Genomic DNA, 21,292 nt, shown 5'->3' on the forward strand with positions numbered 1-21,292 from the left:
CAAACATTTAAATCCAACTTTTGACTTTATATTTATAATGGATTTTTTTTAAAATTTAAAATGCTTCATTTCAATTTTTTCCAAAGAAAATTTCCTCAAAAACAACACATTCCCACTGAAAGCTTTGATTTCAGTAAAATGGCAATTTTGGACATGAAGTTTCATCAAAAAAAATTTTGAGCAGCTCTGCCTATTACTGTGAGTAGGCTCAGGGAGGCCATACTAGGTAGAAATCACTGTTTGGCTGAATTCCCCAGCAATAAAAACCTACAGGTGGGTGCACTGCTCAAGTCAGTGAGCCTACCTACAGTAGTAAGTGTTTGCAGGTTAGTGCTCCAACTTAGTAGTATTTTCTCTCTCATTTGTTGCTAGGCAGTTTGGTGCAGTGGGTAGAGCACTGGACTGGGAGTCAGGATTGGGCAGAAAATAAGGAGATGTAACTGGTTACATGATGCCCTCTCCCACCAGTACACTCCATATTGCAGAATGTGGATCTGGCCCAGAATCACTGAAAAGTCATAAGACAGGAATTGGATAGAAAACTGGCTTACAAGCAGCACACAAAGGTGGCCATGAATGCGTTCTGTACAAGTAGGGAAAAGATTACAACTGGAAAAGGCATAGGATATTCCCTTCCCAAACTATCTCACCCACTACACATAAATGTTTTGTGGGAGGTTTTTGGAAATAAGATTTCCAGGGTTTCATTTGGAGTAATAGTGTTTGAGTCTTGAGACGGACAGAACTACAGGGTCCATCGGTGTCCTATAGCCACAATAAAGAATGACTTTTGTATTCTGTAGAATTGTGTCCTGTCCCCTCTGTATGACAAGGGACACAATGAGCTGACCACTTTAGTCAGAAGCTGACTTCATAATCTCACCTCAATCTAGAGGAGAAGGCTTGGAAGCAACGAGTTCTCTGGAAGTACCATCATCCTTTTAACTCCCCTAGCAGGGTATTAACGGCTTGTCTTCACTACTGTGCTACATTGGTGCTGATGTTGTACGTTTGGTGAAGACGCGCTATGTTGACAGGAGGGTGCTCTCCCGCCGGCATAGCAGTGTGGACACCACTTTAAGTCTATGTAACTTGAATCATATGGGAGTACCATTTTTACACCAATGAGTGAAGTAAATTACATCGACTTAAAGCAGCAGTGTAGACCAGACCTAGGGATGGTCGCTGTCCTAAAAGAAGAATGTTACTGCATTGCAACTAGGGCAATAAAGATAAGTCTTTAATATTATTTGTATTCCAATAGCAGGTAGAGGCTCTGACCAGCAGCAGGGCCCCCTTGTAGTGGATGCTGAACTACACACAGATACCGATAGATGGTCCCTGCTCCCAACACAGCTTACAATATAAATTGACAAGACAAATGGTGGGGGAAAGGATAGAACAAATGGGGAGCTGAGGCAGAGAGAAATTAAGTGATTTATCCAAGGTCACACAGGAAGTTTGTGGCAGAACTAAGACTTGAACCAGGGTCCTAGTTCAGTGCCTTACAACCCAGACATCCATCCTTTCTGAGGCTGAAGAGTCAACATTATGAAGGAGTTTAAAAACTTCTGCAGAGGCCTCTTCAATGTGGTTATTTCCTCCCCCGATTCTTTTAGAAATGACTATTTATAAACCTACTCAGCTAAGTTGTTCACTGGGGTGAAGGAACTGAACCACTAGGGACACAAATTAGAAACTCAGCATGAAGCAGGGAACTCAGGCAGATCTGCTTCAGTCAAAGGGTAATAAACATTTGGAACAACAGGGAAAGTACCTGAGATGTAATAAAGGAGCTCAAGAGGGAGCAAGGTTGGCTGCTGGAGATAGAGGGGATTAAGAGGTCTGATGAAAAAGTGGGAAGGAAGGATTAAGCTAGAGCAAAACTTTTAAAGGGGCAGGCATGTTAGAACAGATAGCAGGGTCCCCTGCCTCCAATTCTTCTCTTCCAACAAAATAAATGCTCATATTGTGCATTTTTATTCATTCTTCCAAGCTGCTTATTTTGGTGAAAGGGAGCACTAACAGGCCAGCTTGCTACGAGGAACCACGTTGTGCCATTTGTGTGTAATGACCTGTTATCTCTGTAACAAAAATACAATGATCTCCCCTCCACGCATTTCATGTAGAGGCTGTTTGTAAGAACTTCACTAGTTAAACCCAAAGCCAGCCTGCAATTGCTATAATGTGTAGTTTTGTGCTGACAAACTAAAGAAGGGCACAGTGCGCATCCCTGGAGAGGTGAAATGAGGACTTAAATCGCTGTCCCGCATTGCACAGTTCCTACTGCAACAATAGCCCAGTTATTTCATAGCCCTACCTTAGTTTACCCCAACTATACATTGTGCTAACAATCCAGATGCTACCTGACTATCTCAGCTGTTCTTGAGAACTGGAGAACAATCACAGACTAGTGTGCTGTGACAAACATCAGCCAGTCCCAAAGGGTTACATAAAGAATCAACAAAACTGCAGTTACCCACAAGGAGTTACATTCATGGAGAGAAACAGAACCACATTGTTTGACAATCAGAGAAGAACAATGAGGTTCAATGAGAAACCAAGTCCTAAAGCAGTTCTGCCAAGGGGCTGGCATGCGTCCGCTCCATGTAACCTTACCTCTTCCTTCTCCGTGTGCACAGAACTGTATGCCTCATTGTAGCATATGAGAATCTATCACAACTCACCCTTCTCCTCCCAGGCATTCTGTGCCAGGGGAGAAAAAGGAATTGCCATGACTGTGCCATTCTCTTTACCATCCTGTCCTCCTTCATCAGTCCAGCTAATACTTCATTAACCATTCTTGGGAGCTTGTCACCCACACTACATTAGGTTCCTTACCACCATGCAGTATTAGTAACAGTTATATTGCAGTAATTCCTAAAATCCAACCTGCCCCCGTTGTGCCAGGTGCTGTACAAACACCTAGTACATGATAGTCCTGCCCAAAAGGAGTTTACAGGCTAAAGACATATAAGGTGGACGAACAAGCAGGCTGGAGCGAGGGGCGTGAGACAAGGTAACAAAGATAATAGGATATAGGCAATTCTTACTCAATTGGGAGCCATACTTTTTCTAGATACTTCTCCTGCATTTTAATTCCTAAGGACTTTGCAGCTTGGATGATAGGCATATTCCACTCCTTGCCGTATCACAGGTCCATCTATATGATGTATGTAGTTAGATGTCATCACAGAGTCAATAACGATTGTCCATTATAGTGCACATTTACAAATACTATCAAGACACTCCAAACTTTCCAGTAGTAGGCTTTGTTTTATTCTTTTGAATGGGTTGATGGCTTCAGAGGAAAGCGATAATAAAACCAACAAACTGGCTGACTGAGTGTTGCTAACATGATCTGGTTTTTCATTAACAGAGCTCCTTGGGATTAACAGCTAATGCGTATTGCTGGGGCGGGGGAACAGCCTGGGGCAGGGAACTGCCCATAGAGTATCATAAGTAGAGAAGGGAAAATACTTTTAATTATTCAATGTGCAAGTTTCTGAAGGTAGCCTGTACATACTTACCACTGTTTCTGGATAGAACCTGTTTCAGTTTGCTGCACTATGTGTCAGGTTCTGGGACTATCCCCTCCAGATTTCTCACTAAGACATTGGAATAACCAGAGAGCTAGCTCCCCACTTCCTTCAGGAATTGTTTCCAGGTTTTGTACAGAGATCAGTGCAAGCTGGGTTAGGACTTGGGTTTGCACAATGTGTGTGAATATCTATGCAGTGCAGACAAGGGGTGAAAACTTGGCCTTGTTGATACCAATGAAAAAACTCCCATAGACTGCAGTGGGGCAAGCATTTCACCCAAGGATAATAAGCTATTAACTTTATTAATAGTTTATGTTCCTTGCTATTGAATCTCAGTGCCTTGATTTGTAGCAGGTCTCAACCTGAGGCATAACTTTATGTCAATCTAAAGCTAACAGCTGTGGCATCTCAGGGTGTGACCTCATCACATCTCATTAACTAAACAGTTTTCAGATTGGTCAGTGCTTGGATGGGAGACCTCTGAAAATGTGGGTGTTGCAGCAGGAAGTGACACTGATTCAGCAAGTGTCACTTCCTCTCTGAGACTGTTAAGCCAATACCTCAGTAGGGTATTCAGCTGCCCTCTGAGGCTAGAGGTGCCATCTTTCTACTGAGCAAGAAAACTGAATACCATTGATTTTTTAAAGATGTGAAGACCCTTTTCTCAAGAATAGCAACCCAAACCCCGGTCTCTTGGCCAAATTCCATTTTGAATAATTGTATTCTGTAGATCTAAATTTTCCTTGCAGTTTCATTGCTTACAATATTCTTCATTTACTGCACTAAATTGTTATGTAGTGTTATTAACAGCTGCCATGCTCTACCCCTGAGACAGCTGTATTGTTTGAAGGATGGTGGGGAAGTGATCCCTCAGTGAGGCCATTTGTAAGGGGGCTTTTTCTGTGCAAAAAATCTAGCATCTGCCCAGTATTTAAGTTTGGAAAGCAAGCATTTGGAAGTCAAGAAATACTGTTAATAGTGAACGCTTAACTTTTCAGTAACTCTGCCCTTTGTACCTGTGCCTTAAACATCCAAAGCCTTTATGTACTGTTAAATTATTTGTCAGTTAATACAACCTGAAATTCCTTATACAACTTTATGTACACTCGGGTCCAATTTCATATTGGGCTGGATTAAACTTTCAATGAGAGCTGCAAAACAAACCAAGTTTGAAGACAATTGGGTCAGCATTTTCAAAGCAATGAATGTTCTGTGTCAATGGCCCAGAAATTTTTTGAGACAACCTAACGTTCAAGGCTTTTCTAGTGTGGAAACAAAACTTAAAAACCAAACAGAAGTTTAAACTTGCTACCTTTACGGAAGGCATTAATGATTTCCATCAAGTGGGATGATACTGGATCCACTGTTGTGTGGTGAGGTTTGTTTGTTTGTTTGTTTTGTTTTCTGATTCAGGAGGATCATGGGTCTAACTAACACATAGGACCCAGAAGCTCCCCAAACACATCTCTCCCCACTCCACTTCGCAGTGAGTGAAATGATTTGTAACTCAGCCAGAAATGACGTGGTTTTCTTCCCTTGTAGCTAGCCAGTGCAATCTAAATGTGATCAGTCTTATCTGTGAAGAATTGTTGATTAAAATGTATTCCTTTGACGTTTATATAGTGCCTAGTGCAATGGATCACTGGATGCTACTGAAGTACAGATAAATAATGACTTATGAGTTCAGTGTATCTATCTGACATTCTTGCAAAGGCAACTCAAGGTCTTGAAAGAGATGGGCTTGGCAGGGAAAGAAAAAAATGTTCCCCTTTCTTTAAAGGACACTGTCATAAAGTCTGTCTCAAACTAAGGCCTTAGGTTGGGACTTTTCAAGGAAGCCTATAAAAGTTTGGCACCCACCTCCCTTAGGCTTCTGGAAAATCCCAACCTTTCAATCACTGTTCACACACAAAATGCTGTTGGAGATAAATACCCTGATAAGAATAGAAGTGTTTCACTATTTTGATTTCAATTAAAACTTTTAAAATCTTTCTGCCTTTCTTTCTTCCTGTCAGAAGCCCAGCACCGCTGAGCTAGGGCATGAGAACCAGGAAATGAAACCAGCTAGAAACAAGTGAAACTGAGCTGCCTATATTAACAGTCCAAGATGAGTGAGGACCAAAAAAAGAAGACAAACAGCGTACAGGTAAGCTAGATTCTTCTTAATTATCTAAGGTATGAATATCATGTACAAGGATTTTTTTAAAATATGTACCTTGTGGGCCTAACTCTGCTCTAACATTGGTTTTGCTGCAGTATAAACCGCACTGATTTCGTGGAGTTACTCCTGAGTTACACCAGTGTAAATAAGAGCCCAGTGGGTTTGTTTTGACATATTGCCTGTATGTCACTCTTTGAGTTCCCATAGTTTTTCTCCTTCTGAAGCTAGTTGCTGACTGGGTTTGTATTTCTGTGTGCCAATGCTTTTTAAAAAAAAAATTATTTTGGACCTGGAGAGGTTCAGGTTCATAAACAGAGATGGGGAGGACAGCAACTCTGTTCCAGAAAAGCATTTGAGCTCACATGTTTAACTTCAAGCACCTGGGGCTCAGTGCTGAGCACATGGGACTCAGCCCAGCCAAGCACTTCAGGCATATGCATAGATAGTCCCATTGACTTCAGTAGGGGAATCTTGCATGCGTAAAGTTAAGCACATACTGAGAGATTTGCTAAATTAGAACCTATAGGCATAGAGAAAACCAACCTGATTCTGATCTTGTTTTAATTCCATTGACTTCAGAGGAGCAGCTCTGATTTACACATGTGGAAGTGAAACCGGACTCAGGTCCATAAAGTCATCTCTTACTTTAGACTCTAGCCAAGAGAGTAATCTCCCTTTCACCTGGGATAGCAGCAATTAATTTAATAGCAGATATTTGGCTGCCAGTTTATTGCATTGGATAGCTTGCGCAGCTGTACAAATTCCTACCTTTGATTTGACAAAATGAGATTAACATAGCTCTTCCAGTTAAGCTCATTGTATACACTGCATGTCTAAAGTCTACAAGGGTGAAAAGAATTGGCTCAGTAGCACTTCTGTTGTTAAAGGCTGGAAATGATTGGCTGTGTAGCCTGTTTGATATTAATTTGGTGGGTCTCAATGCACTTCACAATAGATATTTGGCCATCTCACAACTGGCACTTGTTGGTGGGCATCCCAGAAAGGATCAAGGACTGAGTGGGCTATAGAAGCTTTTGTACTGCCCTCTCAATACTAGAGGCAGTCCCGTTTGCATAGATTTGAGGCACATTTACCTGGGGGGAAGCTTCAGTTGCTGCTACCCATGTTGTGCGCTTGTTCTGTGCTGAAACAGAGGACTTGAGTAGGATGCAATAATCCCTTTTCATGTGACTCCTCAGCTATAACCAGTTTTGATCACTGTGGTCACAGAATCTAAAGAGGGAAAAGAGCAGTTGGGTTGTGTGGTCCATCTCCCTGTCAGTGCAGGAAAGGATCTTCCTCTGGGGTCAAAGGGCTAGCAGAGGATCACCCATAATACACTGCAGATCAGGCATTTGCTAAAGATAATTCATCTTGGTTCTGTCTTCACCCCTTTTGTACATCACAGTATTAGTGCAGCAAAAAGAAATATTGAAAACGAAGCCTTAAAGCATGGTGTGACACACTCCATATATTTTATGGAAATACGCTTATGAGTAAAAAGAAAAGGAGTGCTTGTGGCACCTTAGAGACTAACAAATTAGCTCAGTGGTTTGAGCATTGGCCTGCTAAACCCAGGGTTTTGAGTTCAATCCTTGAGAGGGCCAGTTAGGGATCTGGGGCAAAAAATTGGGGATTGGTCCTATTTTGAGCAGGGGGTTGGACTAGATGACCTCCTGAGGTCCCTTCCAATCCTGGTATTCTATGAAATTTATGAGAGCATAAGCTTTCGTGAGCTACAGCTCACTTCATCGGATGCATACTCATATGCTTATGAGTGTGAATATGATGTAACTGGAATATGCTTTAGGCAAAAGGTCTCTTGTAAGGTCTCATAACAAAGGTTTCAGAGTAACAGCCGTGTTAGTCTGTATTCGCAAAAAGAAAAGGAGTACTTGTGGCACCTTAGAGACTAACCAATTTATTTGAGCATGAGCTTTCGTGAGCTACAGCTCACTTCATCAGATACATACTGTGGAAACTGCAGAAGACATTATATACACAGAGACCATGAAACAATGGTCTCTGTGTATATAATTTTTTGTAGTAGCTGAGGGCCACTGTCAGGAGTGACCTCAGTGGTGATTATTACACATGTTGGGATGCAGATATAAATGACATGTCGGGGGGAGGCATAGCAGGAAAGACTATCAATATGAGGATGTGAGGTAGTGCAACATAAATCTTGATGGGAGGGGCACTTACTCTTTCATGCACTCCTAATTCCTCCTGTTTGTTGCTTTTCCTGCTATCTGCTCTCTCTTATGGCCCCTTGGCATGTAAGTTCACAATGCGTAACTCACACCAGCATTGACGTTGCTTTTGAATTTGGTGCTTACTCTTTGTTTTTAATTAGATGGAGTGATTATAACGTGAGTAGTGATTAGCATCTCTTCTGGGTTAAACTGTAGCTTTCCTCTTACAAACTAAGAGCCTGCTTGCTTGCAGGTGGGATTTTCTTTGTATTGGTTAAATAATACGTGAGGGAGAGCTGTCGAGATTGGGAGGAGGAGGGAAAAAATTATCCGAGTTCTTAAAAAACACAAAAACCTGATCAAATTATTTAAGGCCTGCCAAGCTCCACTGAAGAGTTTTATGGATATGGGAAATAAACAGCTTAGCACAGAAACTAGCAAGGGCGGTAGAGGGCTCAGGGGATTGGTGATGGGATATGAAGTGTCTCAACTTCAACTCATTGATTCAGATTCATCCCAAGTCTTGGTAAAACTGCTCTTGCTGAGCGCTCTAAAGGCTAGTGCAGGCAGGCTCAGATTTAAACGCACAGTTTTCTCAAACTGGGGATTGCAAACAAGGTTCAAGGGGGTGATGCCCACCCTCTGTTTCTTTTTGGCTAGATGGGAGGGAGGTCCCAAAATTCTATCTTGTTGTAAGAGGGGGCCGTAGTATGGTACAGGTTGACAAGCACTATTCCAAGGTACACATATACCATTGGCCTGATTCTTCTCTCCTTTATGCTGATGAAAATCAGAAGTAACTACAGCCCCTCAGTGCACATTGGTCTTGCTCATTAAGTGTTGATTCCCTAAGCTCATTTTTGGATGGTGTTGGAACCATTCTCTATATGAAGAGTTCTCTGAAAAGGGTCAGCTTTCCCCTTTGCCTAAAAATAATGCCACCCACACCCACTCTTCATTACGTCTCCTCCTCGGTGGATTGCGGGAGAACGGCAGCAGGGCCAGAGACAGAATGGGAGGCTTTGTGATGTGCAAGTGCCTGAAAATTCTTTATTGTGTCGATTTCTGGCAGTATGAGAACCGCCCCCAGCAGCAAAGTATCAGGATGCACTGGCATCATGTGCAATGATGGTCATTTTTAAGCTCACCCTAGATATTGCAAAGTCACTTACTCGCTCTTAATTTAATTTAGAACTGGTAGTCTAACAGGTGCCACGCTGACAGTCCTCAGGGTAGACCAATTCTGTTCATCAGCAGACCAGGCAAAGCAGAGGCATTGCCAGTATGAGTTTCTACACGCCATCCTACCAATGGTCTTATCTACACAGGGGAATTGACCAGCATTGCTATTCCACAATAGCTCCCCGAGTGGACATTCTTTGGGCCTAGCTACACAGGGACACTCAGGAAAGATAATCCAGGTGAACTAGAGGTATGAATTCGAAGTGGATTAGTTAAGCCACACTGAACCTGTGTGAGGAGACTCTCGTTCAGAATTAAAGTGGCCTTAATTTCGATTTAGTTTAATTCATTTCCAAAGTGTTTAAAACTAAATCAAAGTACGGTCACTTTAATTTTTAATAGGAGCATCCACACAGGGGGTTTAATGTGGTTTAACAAATGCACTTTAAGAGCTAATTTGGATTTACTTTCCCGAGTATCCCCAGGTAGATAAACTCTTATTCTGGAATAAGTGTGTCCATACAGGGAATTATTCCAGAATAGCTATAGCACTTTACATTAATTCCTACCTCAACCACACCATAGCTTCCCCATGTAGGCAAGTCCTTACCAATTACCTAAAGGCAGGAGAAAAAACTTCTGTCTCCACATTTGTTACAGTCACAGCTTTTTTGCTAGGAGTGCCTTTTATGATGTGAACTTCTATGATGTGCCCACCTGCCTACTAGAAAGTGGACTGAAACCCTAACACTTGTCATATGGGCCACCAAACAACCTGAACCTCATAATGATTTTCAGTCTTTACTGATCTTGGTGTCATATTTGACTTGAAGACTTGGAGGTGAGACACTCCACATCCTACTACCCAATCTCTGAGCCATTCAGGGCACCTACTAGCATCTTCCTTAGCCTGAACATTTCCCATTGTTCTGCCTTAAGGCCTGAACAAAAGACCTGAAGAAGAGCCCTGTGTAAGATAGGGTACATCTACAGCATGAAATTATTTTGAAATTATTATATTAGAATTTTCGGAAGCGATTTTATACATTCGGTCTTCTGTGTCCCCACTAAAGCATGTGAATTTGGTGGAGGGCATCCACATTACCGAGGCTAGCATCAAATGTCAGAGCTGTGCACTGTGGGTAGCTATCCCACAGTCCCCGCCACCCGCTGGAATTCTGAGTTAAGCTCCCAGTGCATGATGAGGCAAAAACTTTCTTGTGGGTGTTTCTGGGTGTGTGTCATCAGTCGCTCCTCCCTTCGTGAAAGCTACGGCAGACAATCGTTTCGCGCCTTTTTGGCGTGCAGACGCCATACTGCTTTCAGCAGACGGTGCACTGCTGCTCTCCTGCTACTATGAATCCACCTCTCATTTCCTCTCATCTTCCTATGTAATCTCTAGTATCTACTCTTTCTCTTCCTCATCAAACGCTTCCGCTGCGAACTCTGCTCGGCCATCGTGAACCGAGCAGCATAGCTTCTGCCTCCAACTCTCCTCTTCCGCTCTTGCCGCGCTACTGAACTTCCCCATGTTGTCTGTCCTGGGCTCCCATCTCCTTGAAAACCACAGAACACAACCATTTCCCGCCTTTTTTCGGCTATTGTGAACCGAACAGCACCTCTTCCGCTGCCACTCTGCTCTCCTACATTTTGCACCCTTTTTCCAGGATTACCCGTGCAGGCACCATAGCCATGGAGCCCGCTCAGATCTCTGCTGTAGTTTTGACCATTGTAAATACCTCGTGCGTTATCCAGCAGCATGCGCAGTACCTGCAAAACCGGGCGAGGAAGCAACGACAGCGCAATTACTCTACTGATGAGGACATGGGCACAGATGTTCCTAGAAGCACGGCATGTGGCGCTTGGGAGATCAGGGTGGTGTTGGGCCAGGTTCATGCTGTGGATTGCCGATTCTGGGCCCAGGAAACAAGCACAGACCGGTGGGACCCCATAGTGTTGCAGGTATGGGATGATTCCCAGTGGCTGCGAAACTTTCGTATGTGTAGGGCCACTTTCATGGAACTTTGTGACTTGCTGTCCCCTGCCCTGAAGCGCAAAGACACCAAAATGAGAGCAGCCCTCAAAATGAGAGCAGCTGAGAAGTGAGTGGCCATAGCCCTGTGGAAGCTTGCAACGCCTGACAGCTACCAGTCAGTCGGGAATCAGTTTGGAGTGGGCAAATCTACTGTGGGGGCTGCTGTGCTGCAAGTAGCCAACACAATCATTGACCAGCTTCTATCAAGGGTAGTGACTTTGGGAAATGTGCAGACCACTGTGGATAGCTTTAATGCGCTGGGGTTCCCTAACTGCGGTGGGGTGATAGACGGAACGCATATCCCTATCTTGGCCCCCAAACCAGAAGGGGTACTTTTCCATGGTGCTGCAAGCACTAGTGAATCACAAGGGACATTTCACCGACATCAACGTGGGGTGGCTGGGAAAGGTGCATGACGCTCGCATCTTCAGGAACTCTGGTCTGTTTGACCAGCTGCAGGAAGGAACTTACTTCCCAGACCAGAAAATTACTGTTGGGGATGTTGAAATGCCTATAGTTATCCTCGGGGACCCAGCCTACCCCTTAATGCTATGGCTTATGAAGCTGTACACAGGCACCCTGGACAGTAGTAAGGAGCAGTTCAACTATAGGCTGAGCAAGTGCAGAATGGTGGTAGAATGTGCGTTTGGACGTTTGAAAGCGCGCTGGTGCAGTTTACTGACTTGGTTAGATCTCAGCACAACCAATATTCCAATTGTAATTGCTGCTTGTTGTGTGCTCCACAATATCTATGAGAGTGAGGGGGAGACGTTTATGGCGGGGTGGGAGGTTGAGGAAACTTGCCTAGCGGCCAGTTTCACACAGCCAGACAACAGGGTGATTAGAAGAGCACAGCAGGGCACGCTGCACATCAGAGAAGCTTTGAAAGCCAGTTTCATGACTGGCTAGGGTACGGTGTGACAGTTGTGTTTGTTTCTCTTAAAGTTACCTGCCCCCTACGTATATGAAAGGATATAAAGTCACAATTGTTTAAAAAACGTTCTTTATTAATTGTTGCACAAAACACTGAGAGAAATCAGAGGCTAGATGGGGGAGGGTGGGGGTAGTGGGTTAGAGGGTGGAGGAGGAGGGAAGGACAAGTCCAGAAACCAAATTAAAATTTTGGATATGCCAGCTTTCTGCTGCTTGTGCAATCCTCTGGGGCTGACTGTGTGGGTCCCCGTAGCCTCCCCCACCATGTTCTTGGGCATCTGGGTGAGGAGGCTATGAATCTTGGGGAGGAGGGAGGGCAGTTATACAGGGGCTGCAGTGGCAGTCTGTGGTCTTGCTGCCTTTCCCGCATTAGATTCACCATACAGCAGAGCATGTCAGTTTGCTCCCCCATGAGCTTGACCATAGCATCCTGCCTGCTCTCATCGCACTCGTCCCTCCTCTCTTCGTATTCATGTAACACTTTACGGGACTCCGCGGGACACTTTACGGGACTGTCAGTGCGGGAGGACTGCATGAGCTCAGCAAACATGTCGTCCCGAGTTCATTTTTTCCACCTTCTAATCTGGACCAGCCTCTGGGACTGAGTAGATAGGGGCCACGTTGAAACACTTGCACCTGCGGGAGGAGAAAAAGGGAGGGTAGTATTTTAAAAGATACATTTTAGAGAACAAAGGGGACACTGTTTCTCAGTGACACAGGCAATTCATAGTACACAGCACATGTTCTTTCTGTACAAGTTTGCATTTTGCCTCTTATACTGAAGTGCCTGCCACTTTGGTGTGAGTAAGCCATCACGTGCAGCCAGGCAACAGAATTCAGCTTGCAGGCAGCCATGGTAAGCCCTAGGGGCACGCAGCGTTCTGCTTCTTAGACATTCATTTCAATGCTTTCAAACTGCTGGGCCCCCTTTCCCATAGCAAGCAATGCCTGGTGGGTTTTCCATATAAAAGGAGAGCCTGCATGCTCTCTGGGATGATCGCTTCACACAGCACCCTCTTCTCCTCCCCCCCCCCCCACACACCGCGTGGCTCCGATGAGGCTCTGAGCAGGGATGAGCCCTTTAGACTAAACGCAAACAGCCCAGCGTGGCTGGGTTTCCCCCCACCGCGTGGCTCCAATCAAGCTCTCACTCACCAGAAGTGCCTTCTCCAGGGTCATGGTCCAGGAGCCCACCTTGGGAGTGGGGGGAAGCTATTGGCTCCAGCGTTAATAGTTCCTGGCTAGAGGGGAAAACAGATTCCCCACTTCCCGCCTGTGCACTGTCCTCCTCCTCCTCCTCCTCTTCGTCCTCCAAAAACTCATCCTCCTCGCTCCATGCTACTCCCCCCTTGCAGGTGTCCACGGACAGTGGTGGAGTAGTGGTGGTGTCACCCCCCCCACCATAATTGCATGCAGCTCACGGTAGAAGCAGCATGTATGGGGCTGTGACCCAGAGCACCCATTCGGCTTTTTGGTACACTTGCCTGAACTCCTTGATTTTTGTACGACACTGCTCTGTGTCCCTGGAGTAGCCTCTTTCCCTCATGGCCCTGGAGACTTTAGCATATGTATTTGCATTTCTTTTTTTGGAATGTAGTTCTGCCATAACAGATTTGTCTCCCCAACATGCGATGAGATCCAGTACCTCCCGTTCGGACCATGCTGGAGCTCGTCTGCAAATTCAGGACTGAATGGTCGCCTGTGCTGATGGTGACCAAACAGGAAATTCAGAAGTTCCCAGGGCTTTTAATGCCTACCTGGCTAGTGCATCAGAGTTGAGAGTGTTGTCCAGAGCAGTCACAATCTAATCTAATCTGGACCAGCCTCTGGGACTGAGTAGATAGGGGCCACGTTGAAACACTTGCACCTGCGGGAGGAGAAAAAGGGAGGGTAGTATTTTAAAAGATACATTTTAGAGAACAAAGGGGACACTGTTTCTCAGTGACACAGGCAATTCATAGTACACAGCACATGTTCTTTCTGTACAAGTTCGCATTTTGCCTCTTATACTGAAGTGCCTGCCACTTTGGTGTGAGTAAGCCATCACGTGCAGCCAGGCAACAGAATTCAGAAGTTCCCAGGGCTTTTAATGCCTACCTGGCTAGTGCATCAGAGTTGAGAGTGTTGTCCAGAGCAGTCACAAGGGAGCATTCTGAGATAGCCAATAACGTCAAATTGCGTCCACGGTACCTATAACCTGGAACTGCGATCTCGATTTTAGCGCTACTCCACTTGCCGAGGTGGAGTACAGAAATCGGACTAAAGAGCCCTTTAAATCGAAAAAACTGGTTTGGTCGTGTGAACGGAATCAGTTTTATTTCGAAGTAACTCACTTTTTGTTTTGAATTAGCTATTACCTAAGCAGGAGAGTGGGGTGGGGGGAGGTATTTTTTCATGCTTTGTGTGTATAAAAAGATCTTCTACACTTTCCACAGTATGCATCCGATGAAGTGAGCTGTAGCTCACAAAAGCTTATGCTCAAATAAATTGGTTAGTCTCTAAGGTGCCACAAGTCCTCCTTTTCTTTTTGCAAATACAGACTAACACGGCTGTTACTCTGAAATCTGTCACCCACCTTGTCTCTTAAGGCTTTTCAGAATCCAAATCACCTTCATTTTTCACCTGATAACTCTTCTGTGAGTATTATTTAGCCAGCATAAGAGAAAGTTTGGGATTTGGATATATTTTTCTGACAGGATAGTAAATGGACAATTTGCTATCAAATAGTTCCTGTATCTTAATTTCTTTACGCAGTGGGGTAGCTCTGAACAGCAAGAAGTTGTAACACATGAACCATCTGCAATTTAAATCTCTGGGCCAAATTCAACAGAATTATGACTTACACATCAAGTGTAAATTGGTCAGAATGCTTGCATAAATGGGTGTCTGTGGTAAAGCAGAGTTGCAGTGATTAAGTATTTAGTGAGTTATGCAAAAAGAATGTAAATTATATGCTGACAGAATGACATGGGATGAAGTGGGGGGGAAAGCATCAGAACACAGCATATAAGAGAATGTTTCCACTATGTTATCTCTCACTCTTACCGTTGTTGCTTTTCCTTCTGGACCCACTTCTCCCCAGGGGTGTCAGGTTAGTATAATTTTTGGTGGTGCCCAGAAAGGATCCAAGTCCCACCCCCCCCACACACCTGCCTAAGGCTCTGGGAGGGAGTTTGGGTGCAGGAGGGGGAGGGGTCGGGCTCTGGGAGGGAGTTTGGGTGTGGGCTCTGGGCTGGGGCAGAGGGTTAGGGTGCTGGGGGGGCGGGCTCTGGGAGGGAGTTTGGGTGTGGGCTCTGGGCTGGGGCAGAGGGTTAGGGTGCTGGGGGGGCGGGCTCTGGGAGGGAGTTTGGGTGTGGGCTCTGGGCTGGGGCAGAGGGTTAGGGTGCTGGGGGGGCGGGCTCTGGGAGGGAGTTTGGGTGTGGGCTCTGGGCTGGGGCAGAGGGTTAGGGTGCTGGGGGGGCGGGCTCTGGGAGGGAGTTTGGGTGTGGGCTCTGGGCTGGGGCAGAGGGTTAGGGTGCTGGGGGGGCGGGCTCTGGGAGGGAGTTTGGGTGTGGGCTCTGGGCTGGGGCAGGGGGTTGGGGTGCTGGAGGGGGGGCAGGCTCTGGGATGGAGTTTGGTGTGCTCTGGGTTGGGACAGGGGGTTGGGGTGCAGGAAAGGGTGAGGGGTGTGGCGCTTATCTCGGGTGGCTCCTGAAAGCAACCCACACACCCCTCTGGCAGCGGCACCTAGGTGGGAGGGCCGGGGGTCTCCGCGCACTGCTGCCCGCAGGCACCACCCCCACATCTCCCACTGGCCACAGTTCCCGGTCAATGGGAGCTGCAGAGTCAGCGCTCAGGGCGGGAGCAACACAGGGAGACACCCCCCACCCTCAGGGCCGCAGGGACATGCCGGCTGCTTCTGAGAGTGGCACGGAGTGAGGGCAGGCAGGAAGTCGCCTTAGCCCCACTGCACTGCCAGTGGTGACAGCGGCAACCGGGGGCCCCTGGCCCTTTTAAATCACCTGGGGGCAGCAGGTGGGGCTGGGAGACACTTCGGGGGAGGTACGTGGGGGCAGCAGGCGGGGCTGGGGGAGAGACCTGGCCCTGAACATTGGTGGAGCTGGGTCCCCAGGCCCTGAATATTCCTGGAGCCCGGGCACCACAGGCCCATATAACTCGCCACCCCTGCCCACCAGTATAACTTGACTGACTTCCAAGGGAAGCAGTGGGGACAAAAGACCTATCTGGCTTCAAGATTAAACTCGATAAGTTTATGGAGGAGAAGGTATGATGGGATAACATGATTTTGGCAATTAATTGATCTTTAAATATTCATAGTAAATAGGCCCAATGGCCTGTGATGGGATGGGATCTGAATTACTACAGAGAATTCTTTCCTGGGTATCTGGCTGGTGAATCTTGCCCATATGCTCAGGGTTCAGCTGATCGCCATATTTGGAGCGGGAAGGAATTTTCCTCCAGGGCAGATTGGAAGAGGCCCTGGGGGGTTTTCCCTTTCCTCTGCAGCATAGGGCACAGGTCACTTGCTGGAGGATTCTCTGCGCCTTGGAGTCTTGAAACCACAATTTGAGGACTTCAGTAGCTCAGACATAGGTGAGAGATTTATTGCAGGAGTGTGTAGGTGAGATTCTGTGGCCTGCATTGTGCAGGAGGTCAGATTAGATGATCATAATGGTCCCTTCTGACCTTCATATCTATGAATCTATGACTTCAATTAAGTTACTCCTGATCTACATGTGAGTGAGAAGGAAAACTGGTCTCTCTGTGTTTAACAAAATTCTTTCTAGACATCTACATGCTGAATTGGTGTAGGTTCCACTGCTATAGGCACAGACACCCACCAACACCTGCTTTTCTGACCAACTTACACTCACTGGGATAACTTATGTGACTATTACGATACAGACGGCTCGCCTATGCTTACCCATGACAAATGTGTGGGCCGACCCACAGAGTGTGTGTAAGCCCCACATTCAGCATGGTGTAATGGAATAGGCACTTGACTAGGAGTCAGGAGACCGGAGCTATAGGTCCTATTCCCAGCTAGCACTGACCTGTGTGACCTTGGGTAGGTCACTTACCTCTCCCATTCTTTATCAACCTTGTCTGTCTGTTTAGACTGTAAACTCTTCAGGACAGGGACTCTGACTCTGGGTGAGTCTGCACTTTGAGCTGGGGGTGCAATCATGCTAGCTGTGATCATGCTAGCACTCAAAAATCAGGTATAGTCGCAGTGACACAAGCGGCAGAAGGGGCATCTAGCTCCTCATACAACTGCAGCTACATTCTGTTTGTAGTGCACTAGCTTGATCAGAGCCAGTGCGGGTGTGTCTCATACAGCACCAAGCACAATGGAGCTGGTAGTCGAAGTGCAAATAATACATTCCTTGTGCATTTATCTGATGTGTGTCCAGGAGACCCAGTTCATAAATCCAGCAGGTGTATGTTCACCTCTTTGGGAGACCTAAGCTATGAGGTCAGATTTCAAAATAGGTCCCATTACACATTCTTCTTTCTTTGCCACAGGTATTTCAATGTAGGGCACCCAAAGTCACTTACCAAGTCAGTTTCATTTGCCATTTTTTCCTCCCTTTCATCTAAGGAAGAAAACAAAATGCAAACAAAAGGGCCAACATTTTTGAAAAGTCAGTAATTACAGGCAAAATGCAAAGCTTAAGGCTTAAGAAGAAAATTACCCTGTTGAGCAATAAAGCACTTAGAGTTTGACTCTGTTACGCAAGAAAGAAACTTTCCAGGCTGGTTGGCAACTGTTCCACTAGCGTCTACATAGTTATTGATTAATTCATCTATTGTTACACACTTCTTTCATTAATCAGAATGGTTCTCTTCACTTCTCTGTCCCTGTGTAACCTTTCTTAGTTTCTTTACAGCTGTTTCAGAGTAGGAAGCTTTAAATATCAGGTTACTTCATTAAAATACAATCTCTTCTGGTCCTGGTGTGGAAATTTCCAGGGTGTGGCATTGTGTCTTTCAGAGAGAAATAAGAGTACACGATTTATTTTTTGCCTATTTAAAATTAGAGACGGGTCCATAGTTCAGATCCAGGGCTTTTTGTTCACCCCATGATAGTGACTAGGACACACAGAGCCAGATCCTGAGTTGGTGTAATTCCCTTGACTTCAAAGGAGCTATGCTCTTTTACACCAGCTATGTCCATAGCATGTACAGGGCTCTCCCCTGGGATCCACATTTTAGGGATATTGAGATCCAACGTTCTGGTTCAGAAATCTCTAGTTGAATCACATGCAGGTGATGGTGCTGAGAGTAGATATGTAGTACAGATTTGCTTTTTTGCCTTTACCTTAATGCATATTCAAATTTGTAGACAGCCCTGAAACTTAGTCCTCTCTCCATGTTCACAAAAGGTAGAGCACAGACAGAAATAGGCCTCCGTAGTCACATGAAGGGGCTCCACACAGAAGACAAAACAATAGTTCAGCCTTTGCTAACCTATTCAATTCTTGGTGCATCTGCTGAAATTGCCCGTTCTGACAGTGATTTTTTGTACCGAAAGCACCTGGCCTGGACAGAAGCCACTGCCTCACTTCACACAGGACGTTGAACATGTATCAGGATTATCATGCACATTGTGTAAAGAGTTGTCACTTTGGATGGGCTATCACCAGCAGGAGAGTGAATTTGTGTTGGGGGGTGGAGAGTGAGAAAACCTGGATTTGTGCTGGAAATGGCCCAACCTGATGATCACTTTAGATAAGCTATTACCAGCAGGACAGTGGGGTGGGAGGAGGTATTGTTTCATATTCTCTGTGTATATATAAAGTCTGCTGCAGTTTCCACGGTATGCATCCGATGAAGTGAGCTGTAGCTCACGAAAGCTCATGCTCAAATAAATTGGTTAGTCTCTAAGGTGCCACAAATACTCCTTTTCTTTTTGTGAATAAAGACTAACACGGCTGTTACTCTGAAACTTCTGGTCACTGTCTATAACAATCATTGGTACTAGTGAACTAGAGGTCCTAACTTACAAACCCTTGCAAAGGACTGGCTAGCTCACAGGCCTCTCCCTTTGTGGACCTGCAAGACAGCTATTGACTGCTCCACAAGGACAGTGCATCTAGGAAGAGCCAAGTTTAGACTATCAAGGACTGAGAGCAAAACATTCTATTCTGGGACTCTGATGGAGCCTTAAACTAGACTGTGTTAAAACCCAGACCTAAGATGCATCTTTGTTTGTGGGTAACGATTTCATCAAAATGTCCACTAACAGACCCTCCAAGACACTGGGTCTGATTCACCCACTGTTTTGCTCCTGTTTTGCACCAGTGTTACTCCATTGAAATAAAGGAATTACACTGGTGGAAAACTAGAATAATGCAATAGTGAATCAGGTCAACAAAACACATTTGAACACCTCTTTAACCCAGGCGATAGAGAGGAAATGTCATTGTTCAGATGATTTGTTACTTCATTATTTGGTTTAGCATCTAGATAACAAGGTGGCAGGCCTTTTCTATCCCTGTCCCAGTTAGATAGAAAGATATGAAATTATCTGTATTATTCTTGACTTTTAAACAAACAAGCCAAAAATATAAATAAAGCCTTTGTTTGTTGCTTCCATGCTCACAGCTGTAAGTATTGCAAATGAAACACTGAGCAAGTTCTTTCTTTCCTCAGCCTTTATTGTTGTTCTTTCTGCACAATCCTAAGCCGCCTATAGCATGGTATCTAGGTGCATTTCATATGGGTCATTAACATTTTATATCAGAAGGGCAAGAATGTTTCTTCCTGTGTGTTAAAAGATAGTTGTATCCAAGAGACTGCTGGAACAGGGAGAGGCTTTTATTAACTTCATTCTCACCCTATGCACAATGATTTGAGATTTCCAAATGACAATGATTAAAACAAACTCCAGCCATAGTTAAATGTCAGTCTCAATTTCCAATGGCAAATTCAGTGTGTGTAATGCTTGCAAGATTCTTCATTCAGGTTTTAATGGTGTGCATAATCCATGTGTGTGTTTGCCTTCCTATATAAACAGGACTGACACAACTCACTGTGAAACTGGGACTCCGGAAGTTAAAAATTTTTACCAGCATTTGAATGATCCTCTCAGTTATGTCATTGTAACAGATTGGATATCACTCCTCAAGTCATCTTTGATACAGATCAAAGTTACTAAGCTGAAGGAGATATATTTATGTTACCTTTAAAACTGCCATTGAAGGAGGATAGCCTTGTGTCTTGCAGTGACAGCAAATAACCCCCTAATTGGGATAAGGCCATTAATATGCACAAATAAGGAGCCATTTGAGAGGCAAAGGTATGGGAGAGTGAACTGGAAACACAAAGATTGCAGAGCTAGAGTGAGTCTTTCATTAAATATTGTATACAATGGGTATTGTGCCAGGCCCCAACCTATCAAATGTCCAGACTGCTGCACCGGAGCAAACATTATTGTTCCTATGCAAACACAATGTGTGATACTCTGGCCAATATGGTAATGTAGGATCACACATCATGCTTTAAAGTGACCAAAGAGTGTAAATGGGAGGCATTTCCTGAGAAGAGGAGGTGGCTGACAACAGAAGCTGGGAGATGCAAACTGACAACTGGAGAAGGACGGGACTTCAACAGTTTGAAGAACAAATCCAGGTTCTCAAAGGATGTGAGCATTTGGTTCTCCAGCTTATTTCTTCTTAAATGTTTGGGGCCTACCTAGGTGAGGCTGGGTAGGAGACCTAAGGATCTTTCAGACAATTTATCTTTTTGTTTTTCCTCTCAATTTTTGAATAAACCTTTTTCTTCATGTTGGATATTTTCTTAGTTCTGGACTGCTCTTGGGAAATTTCATTGTAATTTATTCTTAAAGATGAGGAGAAATAAGTTCTGAGTTCTTGTGAGGGCAATGACACCTGACCTGGGCCATTTGCTCAAAGGTACAGATCAAAAGACTGCCCATCCCCCTGATGAGCTGCTAACATTCTGAGGCACCCAGTGAAGTGCACTGTTCCAGAAAGACCTGGGTGGGCTACTTGTTCCAGAAAGACCTGGGTGCCTCAGAAGGACATCTGAGCGCACTCGGCCTTTCCTTCCACTCCCCAAAGAGAGTTCTTGGTATGGATTGCTTCTGGACTAACATCAACTGCCTGTTCACTCTCCTCAAGACAGCCCCTTCATCCTAAGGAAGCAAGCAGGATAATAATATTCCATGGCACCTGCCCATTCAATTTCACAATTATCCAAGTTTCAAGCGATGCTTCCA

At 45.0% G+C, this 21,292-nt stretch overlaps 1 long non-coding RNA gene across 1 annotated transcript; it reads left to right on the forward strand.

Moving 5' to 3' along the window:
- Positions 1 to 4,951: 4,951 nt before the first annotated feature.
- LOC140905471 (uncharacterized) lies at positions 4,952 to 20,138 on the forward strand. Its single transcript, XR_012156860.1, has 3 exons — positions 4,952 to 5,028; positions 5,558 to 5,688; positions 20,069 to 20,138. It is a non-coding gene; the product is annotated as an uncharacterized lncRNA (long non-coding RNA).
- The last annotated feature ends 1,154 nt before the right edge of the window (positions 20,139 to 21,292 follow it).

This window comes from Lepidochelys kempii, chromosome 1 (genome assembly GCF_965140265.1).
Source record: "Lepidochelys kempii isolate rLepKem1 chromosome 1, rLepKem1.hap2, whole genome shotgun sequence".
Classification (NCBI taxonomy): Eukaryota; Metazoa; Chordata; order Testudines; family Cheloniidae; genus Lepidochelys; species Lepidochelys kempii.